Raw genomic sequence first — 7,648 nt, forward strand, 5'->3', positions numbered from 1 at the left:
TAAACTTTATGTCTTTGTATGGTTAACCCACATTGATCTTATTTCTGAGGTATTTAAAAGCTTGCTATTCAACAACATTCAGTTGAAAAAGATCAGATCAGAAATATCCATTGATATCAAACATTACATAACAAACTGAAATCTTGTACTTTGTTTATTTATTATGATCATTAATCTTGGATTTTCTTTCAGTTTCTGGTGCGCTACAGCATGTACAAATGTTAGGATTAGATGGTTAGATTTTCAGTAGCTTTGAGTTATGTGCTTTAGTGTAATGGTCATTACACTGATATAAGTCTTGAGAATGAAAGACAATGATTTGTAAAATAACTTTGTACTGCTTTGTACATACATGTTTAGAAAATTTAGTAGTTGAGTAATGGTACCCTTTTTGACACAGTGTCTTTCAGGATTATAGATTTCTCTTTCTTCTTTTTCTTGTCCTTTTTTTTTTACACTTTCAGGAGAAAATCTTACATGTTTGTATTTAAATCATATAAATAAAAAAGAGAAGAAAACTTGTGGTCATGAGGTGCAATTTTATTACATCTGAGGCATTAGATTAGCTTCCAGGCAGTGACAGAAGTTATCATATATCATGTAAATGGTGTATTATTGTTATCTTATATCATTATCATTTTTGTGTTTGTGTGTGTGTGTTTGTGTGTGTGTGTTTGTGTGTGTGTGTTTGTGTGTGTGTGTGTGTGTGTGTGTGTGTGTGTGTGTGTGTGTGTGTGTGTGTGTGTGTGTGTGTGTGTGTGCGCACGCATCTATATATATATATGTGTGTGTATGTATGTATGTATGTATGTATGTATAAATATAAATATATGTGTATATATATATTCATATATGTATATACATATATTTATATATAAATATATACATATGTGTGTGTGTGTGTGTGTGTGTGTTTTTTTTTTTATGTATATAGACACACACATGTATACTCATACAGCTAATACTTTTTGACGTTAAAGTTGTCCTAAACAAAATGTTATATTGTGAAAAGTGCTGATTACCACAACTACTAGGAAAATGACAGTACCCTGCCTTAGAGAACAGATGAAACTTTCTAATAAGAGCTCATAGTTTCAGCATTATATTTTAAAACTAGTACTGCTGGAGATGTCCAGATAATATTGGGGTCATATATCCCTAGTGACTGTAGTAATCACAGCTCTTTGGTATATACATAAGTGTAGGACTTTTTAAACACCTTGAAAGTACTGCCCATACTTATATATAACTATAAAAAAGGTATGGGGTATTTTGAATAATATTATGTGTGTCATGTGCATCAATAATTATATCAACACATTTTAACAAATTCTAATCATATGATCTGTAGCTACTTTACTAATAGAAATACTTGGAGGCCTATGCATTAGGGTTTCTGTTTCATGTAGTGGTAAAAAGTAGCAGACTCATTTTATACACAGAAGGGAATAAGTTCCATGTCAAGAGCAGTTATATTTTCTAGTTTCTTCTCCACAATTCCATGCCATAGCAGCAAGATATGTCTCAGATGTAAGGAAACTCCCAATTTCTCCTGTCATATCATTTTTGCTGCAAGCTTTGTAGTTGAAGTGGTTAATAGCAGCAGCATCATATATTGTGGGTGAAATATATCCAACACAATGTTACAAATTCATGGATGTGCCTATATTTTATTCTTTATTTTCCAGTGGATCAGAAGCAACAGTTCACGTATAGCAATGACAAGCTTGCTACATTGTATAAGTGGAAGGACGGTATAACATTCTTGTAGGATTAAATGCTTTTCTTATTTAGTTAAATGAAGATATATATATGTTTGGCTAGGTCTTGCATTGATATTTATTCAGGCAAGTATATTGTGTTTAGGTGTTTGATCTCATGTGGACTAGTGAATATGCTGTATTTATTTCCATAAAAAGTTCTCACACGAGTGATAAATTTGTGGGCACTACATTATTTTACAGAAGTCAAAAATCCTTTTGTTATGATATCATTGGTATTACTGGGACAGGTTAGTGGTTCATATTATAAGACATAAAATAAGATTTTTTTCTTACCAATTTTATTATCAAGTTAAAAAAAAAGAATTTTGTGCTTGTGTCATTAGATATGATGTAGTTCTATCTGAATCACACTTTCACTGTTTGTAAAATAGGTATATTGTCCCAGGAAGTTAAGGATAGAAAAAAAATATATTTCTTTTGCATTTTTTAGTACTTGTTCATGCTTTTATAGTTTTATCCACCAAAGATAAACATTAGCACAAAGGTTTAGTTCATGTGCTTCTTTCTTAAGACAATATTCTGATTATTAGATGCTCATTTAAAGTATTATTTCAATATAGCATAGTCAGGCACACTGTATAGAGGACCTTGTTAGATGGAACACTGCCTTGTAGCCTCATGATGGTGTGAATGTTTTAACAGAAGTGTGACTGTCCGTGTCAAGGCAGAGTCAGACCTTTTTGGGCATGAAAGATCTTCTGATGATAACAGAAGTGTTCAAGTATGGTTAACATAAACATATTTCTGTAACCTAAGACTGTGACCAAATTACCATCTTGCCTTAAGCAACATATAGTCCTGGCTATGCTTGTGATAGTGTTGACTCTTCGTTGTTGATTTACATTCTAGTACAACATTGTTCATTTTTATGTACTCAGTGCATGGGATGGTCATTCTATAGAATATTTTTTTTTGTTTTGTTTTTTTAGAATTTAGTAAGAAGGCATTAATGTTATATTTCAAGTGTGGGTGACTATTTCTTTGTTTATTTAGGGACCATCTTAAGTATGCCATTACTGATGCGATGTGCTGTATTTATTTGCCTTTGGAGTATTATATGACCATATTATTTTTCTGTAAATGTATATAAATAAATAAACTTAAACCTTCTACGGGACTTATGAATAGTATGTTCTTTTTTGTAGAGTGATAGACATTTATATTAAAGAGATGATGTTCAGTGTTCTGCTTAAAGGGGTACATCTGTACTTGAATGTAAAATATATTGTTACTTTTATACTGAAGTGTGACCAATAGTGCATAGTAGATGTGACTAGATAAAATTCTTGATAGTAAATTTGTATTTTAATTATCCTGGTTACTTATGGTGTGTTAATACCTGGAACATGTTTAGAAGTGTCATTTTAAAGGTAACTTCTATCCAGATCCTGAGTTAATCAATCATTCATTTAGGAAGATTATTGACAACCATGGGCATACACACATGCAGAAAAGATCATCAAAACAAACAAGTTCTCTTTATCTCGCACTTATCTCTCTCTTTTCTCTCTCGCTCTCTTTCTCTCATTTTCTCTATTTCTTCTTTCCTCTCTTTTTCAATTCTCCTCACCTCTCCTCACCTCTCCACTGCTTTCTCTTTTCTTCTCTTCTCTCCTCTTCTCTTCTCTTCTCTTCTCTCCTCTTCTCTCCTCTCCTCTCCTCTCCTCTCCTCTCCTCTCCTCTCCTCTCCTCTCCTCTCCTCTCCTCTCCTCTCCTCTCCTCTCCTCTCCTCTCCTCTCCTCTCCTCTCCTCTCCTCTCCTCTCCTCTCCTCTCCTCTCCTCTCCTCTCCTCTCCTCTCCTCTCCTCTCCTCCTCTCCTCTCCTCTCCTCTCCTCCTCTCCTCTCCTCTCCTCTCCTCTCCTCTCCTCTCCTCTCCTCTCCTCACCTCACCTCACCTCACCTCTCCACTGCTTTCTCTTCTTCTCTTCTCTTCTCTTCTCATCTCATCTCATCTCATCTCATCTCATCTCATCTCATCTCATCTCATCTCATCTCATCTCATCTCATCTCATCTCATCTCATCTCATCTCCTCTCCTCTCCTCTTCTCTCCTCTCCTCTCCTCTCCTCTCCTCTCCTCTCCTCTCTCATCTCATCTCATCTCATCTCATCTCATCTCATCTCATCTCATCTCATCTCATCTCATCTCATCTCTCCTCTCCTCTCCTCTCCTCTCCTCTCCTCTCCTCTCCTCTCCTCTCCTCTCCTCTCCTCTCCTCTCCTCTCCTCTCCTCTCCTCTCCTCTCCTCTCCTCTCCTCTCCTCTCCTCTCCTCTCTTCTCTTCTCTTCTCTTCTCTTCTCTTCTCTTCTCTCCTCACCTCTCCACTGCTTTCTTCTTTTCTCTTCTCTTCTCTCCTCTCCTCTCCTCTCCTCTCCTCTCCTCTCCTCTCCTCTCCTCTCCTCTCTTCTCTCTCCTCTCTCCTCTCTCCTCTCTCCACTCTCCTCTCTCCTCTCTCCTCTCTCCTCCCTCCTCCCTCCTCCCTCCTCTCTCCTCCCTCCTCCCTCCTCCCTCCTCCCTCCTCCCTCCTCCCTCCTCCCTCCTCCCTCCTCTCTCCTCTCTCCTCTCTCCTCTCTCCTCTCTCCTCCTCCTCCCTCCTCCCTCCTCCCTCCTCCCTCCTCTCTCCTCTCCTCTCCTCTCCTCTCCTCTCCTCTCCTCTCCTCTCCTCTCCTCTCCTCTCCTCTCCTCTCCTCTCCTCTCCTCTCCTCTCCTCTCCTCTCCTCTCCTCTCCTCTCCTCTCCTCTCCTCTCCTCTCCTCTCCTCTCCTCTGCCCTCTCCTCTCCTCTGCCCTCTCCTCTCCTCTGCCCTCTCCTCTCCTCTGTCCTCTCCTCTCCTCTGTCCTCTCCTCTCCCCTCCTCTGTCCTCTCCTCTCCTCTGTCCTCTCCTCTCCTCTCCTCTGTCCTCTCCTCTCCTCTCCTCTGCCCTCTCCTCTCCTCTGTCCTCTCCTCTCCTCTCCTCTGCCCTCTCCTCTGCCCTCTCCTCTCCTCTGTCCTCTCCTCTCCTCTGTCCTATCCTCTCCTCTGTCCTCTCCTCTCCTCTGTCCTCTCCTCTCCTCTCCTCTGCCCTCTCCTCTGCCCTCTCCTCTCCCCTCTCCACTGCCCTCTCCTCTCCTCTGTCCTCTCCTCTCCTCTCCTCTGCCATCTCCTCTCCTCTGTCCTCTCCTCTCCTCTCCTCTGCCCTCTCCTCTCCTCTGTCCTCTCCTCTCCTCTGTCCTCTCCTCTCCTCTGTCCTCTCCTCTCCTCTCCTCTGCCATCTCCTCTCCTCTGTCCTCTCCTCTCCTCTCCTCTGCCCTCTCCTCTCCTCTGTCCTCTCCTCTCCTCTGTCCTCTCCTCTCCTCTGTCCTCTCCTCTCCTCTCCTCTGTCCTCTCCTCTCCTCTGTCCTCACTGCTCCTCACTGCATCTATCTTCTCCTCTTCTCTCCTCTCCTCTCCTCTCCTCCTCTCCTCTCCTCTCCTCTCCTCTCCTCTCCTCTCCTCTCCTCTCCTCTCCTCTCCTCTCCTCTCCTCTCCTCTCCTCTTCTCTTCTCTTCTCTTCTCTTCTCTTCTCTTCTCTTCTCTTCTCTTCTCTTCTCTTCTCTTCTCTTCTCTTCTCTTCTCTTCTCTTCTCTTCTCTTCTCTTCTCTTCTCTTCTCTTCTCTTCTCTTCTCTTCTCTTCTCTTCTCTTCTCTTCTCTTCTCTTCTCTTCTCTCCTCTCCTCTCCTCTTTTCTCTCCTCTCCTCTGCCCTCTCCTCTGCCCTCTCCTCTCCTCTCCTCTCCTCTGTCCTCTCCTCTCCTCTCCTCTGTCCTCTCCTCTCCTCTCCTCTCCTCTCCTCTCCTCTGTCCTCTCCTCTCCTCTCCTCTGTCCTCTCCTCTCCTCTGTCCTCTCCTCTCCTCTATCCTCTCCTCTCCTCTGTCCTCTCCTCTCCTCTGTCCTCTCCTCTCCTCTGCCCTCTCCTCTCCTCTGTCCTCACTGCTCCTCACCGCATCTATCCTCTCCTCTTCTCTCCTCTCCTCTCCTCCTCTCCTCTCCTCTCCTTTCCTTTCCTTTCCTTTCCTCTCCTCTCCTCTCCTCTCCTCTCCTCTCCTCTCCTCTCCTCTCCTCTCCTCTCCTCTCCTCTCCTCTCCTCTCCTCTCCTCTCCTCTCCTCTCCTCTCCTCTCCTCTCCTCTCCTCTCCTCTCCTCTCCTCTCCTCTCCTCTCCTCTCCTCTCCTCTCCTCTCCTCTCCTCTCCTCTCCTCTCCTCTCCTCTGCTCTGCTCTGCTCTGCTCTGCTCTGCTCTGCTCTGCTCTGCTCTGCTCTGCTCTCCTCTCCTCTCCTCACCTCACCTACTCCACACTCTCATTCTTTATGAGTTTACATATTTATATGTATATATATATATATATATATATATATATATATATATATATATATATATTTATATATATACATATATTTTATATATTATATATATATTTTATATATATACACTATATATATATTATGTATATATATGTAATATATATATAGTATATATATATATATATATATATATATATATATGTGTGTGTGTGTATGTGTGTATGTATGTATGTATGTATGTATATATATATTTACACACCTACAAATGGAAGGCATTACACAATACACTGTTAGTGTTCTGGAACCAGGGAAAAGCAAGTGACAAAGACTGACAATGTGTTATGTATAAGAATCAATGACCACAATACAATAGTATATAGAGAGAATGAACTGTTTGTTTGGCTGCCATGGATACCCGTTTTTCCACAGAAGTGTTTGTGGAGGGAAAAAAAAAAAAAAAAAAAAAAAAAAAAAATATATATATATATATATATATATATATATATATATATATATATATATATATATATATATATATATATATATAGTACATGCATGTAGAAAGGACTATAATACTTGCGTTTTGATACAGAATAGATTGAAAAGAAAATGGTGATATGTTGCTGAATATGTGAAGGAAAAAATAGGCAAGAATCATTATGTAAAGAGATAGTAGGATGAAATGTATAAAGCGAATTTTCATTTTGAGCAAACCTTAAAAGATGTTAAAAAACAAGAGCAAGCGTGATCAAACTACTAATGTATTCAGCAAATACCAGGAAAGGTATTAGAAGGAATTTTGTATTATTACAGTAAACACAAGAATATCAATTGGTTTTAATTGCTCTTTGAAAATAAGGTAACAAAGCATTAATGTGTAATTAAATTGATTATATGGAGAAAATAGTGCATATTATAGTAATAACTAATTAGTGACTGACGATTAGAACATCAATAATTCTATTGGCAGAAGTTTGCAGACCTGTGTAGAGTATGTATGTGTGTGTGCGTGTTCATGCTTGCACCTTGCATGAGTGCGTGTAGGAACTTTATTGCATATCAGTGTATATTCTAAAGACAGTTCTATTTCATCACTTAAGTTGATGTAATTATCATTTACTTTATGATGCATTAATTACTTGCGATAATAACGAATAAGAAAGATTAAATCATTTTTTCGTCTGAAATAATACTGAAAATTGGAATGTAAATGATCGTAGATTTAATTTAATTTCAAGCATTGCGGATAGTTTTCAAATGCTTTTATTTTTTTTTAAATTCACATTTAAATATTCTACAGACCTTGGCAACAGTGAGAAACCCACAGTGTTGCCAAGGTTTTTTTTTATCCCCCTACCTACGAATTTAAGGAAAATACTTCCACAAAGACTCACCCAATCCCCTCGACGCAAAATTACCCCATTGAAAAAAAATCCACCACAACCTACCCAAACACCCCCCTAAAGAAACAAAAAAACAGACACCAAATCCTCTTTTAAAAAATCGAAAAATCGCCTCCCCCCTGAAAAAAAAAAAAAAAACAATTGCGC

The 7,648-nt window shown here is 39.6% G+C and overlaps 1 protein-coding gene across 1 annotated transcript in view; it reads left to right on the forward strand.

The window, feature by feature from the left end:
- LOC125025833 (nuclear receptor-binding factor 2-like) overlaps positions 1–518 on the forward strand; it is a 9,673-nt gene extending 9,155 nt beyond the window's left edge. Inside the window, exon 5 of the mRNA XM_047614107.1 lies at positions 1–518. This exon is cut by the window's left edge and continues 1,711 nt beyond it. The gene's annotated coding sequence lies outside the window, so the exon portion shown is untranslated.
- Positions 519–7,648: the final 7,130 nt, after the last annotated feature.

Source organism: Penaeus chinensis, chromosome 5 (genome assembly GCF_019202785.1).
Source record: "Penaeus chinensis breed Huanghai No. 1 chromosome 5, ASM1920278v2, whole genome shotgun sequence".
NCBI classification, from domain to species: Eukaryota; Metazoa; Arthropoda; class Malacostraca; order Decapoda; family Penaeidae; genus Penaeus; species Penaeus chinensis.